The sequence below is a fragment of the Carlito syrichta genome, unplaced genomic scaffold (assembly GCF_000164805.1).
Source record: "Carlito syrichta isolate Samal-C Ts95f unplaced genomic scaffold, Tarsius_syrichta-2.0.1 Scaffold288832, whole genome shotgun sequence".
Classification (NCBI taxonomy): domain Eukaryota; kingdom Metazoa; phylum Chordata; class Mammalia; order Primates; family Tarsiidae; genus Carlito; species Carlito syrichta.
Window position 1 is genome coordinate 31353 of NW_007232928.1, and position 3270 is coordinate 34622.

General features: G+C 44.3%; 1 pseudogene; it reads right to left on the reverse strand.

Moving 5' to 3' along the window:
- Positions 1-258: 258 nt before the first annotated feature.
- Positions 259-1503, reverse strand: LOC103256004 (annotated as a pseudogene).
- Between the last annotated feature and the right edge of the window lie 1767 nt (positions 1504-3270).

A 3270-nucleotide genomic window follows, 5' to 3' on the forward strand; every position in this document is an offset into this window, starting at 1 on the left:
TGGCAGCAGTAGACAGGGGACGGTCCTATGTGGGTACTGGTGTCCTGGGCCTTTATGTGCCACAGGGGTCTGTGCTCCAGGGGAGGAAACCTGGAGTACACACACTTCCCTATGCTCAGATGCTCTAGAACAGGAGGAGGATTTGGAGAAGTTAAGACAGTCATCCTGGCACAGCCCTCAGGAAGGGATGGAAGGTGACATGCCCAGCCGCCCTGGGAAGGGCTTCCTATGAGTGGAGGGGCCAGGGTGATCCCAGCGCTAGGCCTGGTCCTCCAGTCTGGCCACAGCCTCCTTCAGGTCCTGCACGACGAGGTCCACCTCAGCCCTGGTGGTGCTGCGGCCCACACTGAGCCAGAGTGCGTTCCTGGCCACATTGAAGGGGATGCCGCAACTCAGCAACACTGGGGATGCCTGGTCTCCATGGTCCGAGTGGCATGCAGCCCCTACACTGGTCATCAGTGTCTGGCACTGTGTGAGTACCAGGCGGCCTTGAAGTTGGAGTCCCTGGATGGAGAAGTTGCAAGTGTTGGGAAGCCATTCAGCCCCTGGAAACTGGCTATTCAAATGAATTCTCTCATCAAATTCAGCCTCCAGCCTCTCCTCCAGCTAATCCCAAATGTCCCTCATGTGGGCCTCATACACTTCACAGTTCTGGGTCACTAGCTCAGCGGCCTTCCCAAGGCCGGCAATCATTGGTGTGTTCTCTGTCCCTGGCCTGAAATTCCATTCTTGTCCACCTCCAAACAGCATAGGGTGCAGAGGAGTAAGGTCACTGAGGCCTCTACATAAAGCGCACCAATCCTGGGACCATAGAACTTGTGCCCCATGATTGTAAGGAAGTCCACACCCAGGTCTTCCACATCCACAAGCCTTTTCCCCAAGGCTTGTGCAGCATCTGTGTGCACCAGGATAGGAGGCAGCCCAGTGGCCGCCCGCTTCTGGTTTTGGGTTTTAACACACTGACTGATTTCAGGGATGAGCATGATGATGCCAGTCTCATTATTGGCCAGCATGATGGTTACGAGGCGTGTGGTTGGGCGGACGGCCGCAAGGATGTTATCCACCTCTGCCCGCCCGCTCATCCTGGACACCAGGACAAAGGTGACCTCTGTCACTTGTTCCTCCACCAGGTGCTCCAGGGGCAGACGGATGGAGTCGTGTTCCATTGTGCAAGTAATAAAATGGGGCTTGGCCCCCTCCACTGGGTCGTGGCGCTCAACCATGTCACCCTTTGAAGTTTGGTTTTCATGGAAATGTTTCGCCATAGAATGGATTACTAAATTATTTGACTCAGTACCCCAAGAAGTGAAGATTATTTATGTCTTGAGGCTTCCCACCTATCATCTTTGCATGGCTTTCCCGAGCTGCATTTATAATCTCCTTGGCCTTTCTTCCTGCTGGATAAGGACTGCTGGGAGTTCCCCAGGCCTTCTTCATGGCCTGGGTCACGGCCTGGATGACTTCTGGCTCCAGGGGAGTGGTTGCATTGTAGTCCATATAAACTTTCCTGCGCGCCAGCTAAGCAGCCCCAGAGCGTGGCCTCTTCTTGGATTTCTTTGAGCAGTGTTTTGTAGTTTTCGCTGTAAAGGTCTTTCACTTCTCCGGTTAGGAAGATGCTGAGATATTTCATTTTTTTTGTGGCTATTGTGAATGGGATTGTGCTTTTTATTTGGTTCTCTGCCTGTTTGTTTTTGGTGTACAAGAATGTGCCTTTTTCACATTTATTTTGTACCCTGAGACTTTGTCAAGGTCCTTTATCAGTGCAAGCAGGTTTTTAACAGATTCTCTTGAATTTTTGAGGTGTAGGATCATATTATCAGCTAAGAGGGATTATTTAACTTTCTCTTTTCCTATTTGGATACCTCTGATTTCATTCTCTTGTCTAATTGCTCTAGCTAGGACCTCCAATACAACGTTGAACAGAAGGGGTGAGAGTGGGCAGCCTTGTCTTGTTCTGGTTTTCAGGGGAAATGCTTCCAGTTTCTACCAATTTAGCAATATGCTGTCTGTGGGTTTATCATAGATGATGCTTATTATTTTGAGGTTTGTTTCTTCTATGACAAGGTGTTCAAGGGTTTTAATTAAGAATGGATGCTGAATTTTATTGTAAGCTTTTTCTGCATCTAATGATATAATAATGTGGTTTTTGTTTTTACATCTGTTTATGTATTTAATTACAATTATGGTCTTGTAGATGTTGAACCAAGTCCTGTATTCTGGGGATGAAGCCTACTTGGTCATGGTGGATGATTTTTGATATGTGTTGTCAGATCCAATTTACTAAAATCTTGTGAGAATTTTTGCATCTATGTTCATCAGGGATATTGGCCTGTAGTTCTCTTTTTTTGTTGGATCTTTACCCGGTTTGGGTATCAGTGTGATGTTAGTTTTTTTAAATGATTATGGGAGAATTCCATTTTTTTCCACTGCCTGGAATACTTTAAATAAGATTGATATCAGTTTCTCCTTGTATGTTTGTAGAATTCCACTGGAAAGTCATCTGGTCCAGGGCTTTTTTTTGGTAGGTAGTTTTCTTATGACAGAGTCAATTTCCTGGGTTTTTATTGGTCTACCTAGTGTCTCAGTGTCTTCTTGTTTCTACCTTGGGAGGTTGTATGATGTCAGAAAAATCTTCCATTTTATTTAGGTTATCAAGTTTGTCCATACTGGTGTGCATAGTAATCTCTGATAATCTTTGGTATATCTTTGGTGTCAGTTGTGATTTGATCTTTTGCATTTCTGATTGTGTTTATTTGGAGTTTTTCCTTCTTTTCCTTGATCAGTCTGGCTAGGGGTTCATTAATGTTGTTTCCAAAAATCAGATTTTTGTTTTGTTGATGTTTTCTATGATATTTTTGTCTTCTGTGTTGTGTATTTGTGTCTTCTACGTATATTCGGCAGTCTGATTTCTTCTGCTAAAGTTAGGATTTTGGTGATCTCGTCTTTCCAACTCCCTTGGGTAATTTGTTAGGCTGTTAACTTGTGATCTTTCCATTTTCTTGATGTGCGTTCGTAGGGATATAAATTCCCATGTTAGAATTGATTTCATGGCATCCCAGAGGTTTTGGTAAGATTTTTCTTCATTTTAATTTGTTTCCAGGAATCTTTTAATTTCTATTTTGATTTCTGTGTTGATGTAGGAGTCATTAAGCATAGAGCTCTTTAGTGTCCATGTCTTTGTGAGTTTTAGTGGAATTTTGTTGATATTGATATTTATTTTTATTACACTGTGGTCTGAGAAGGTTCATGGCAGTATTTTGATCTTATGAA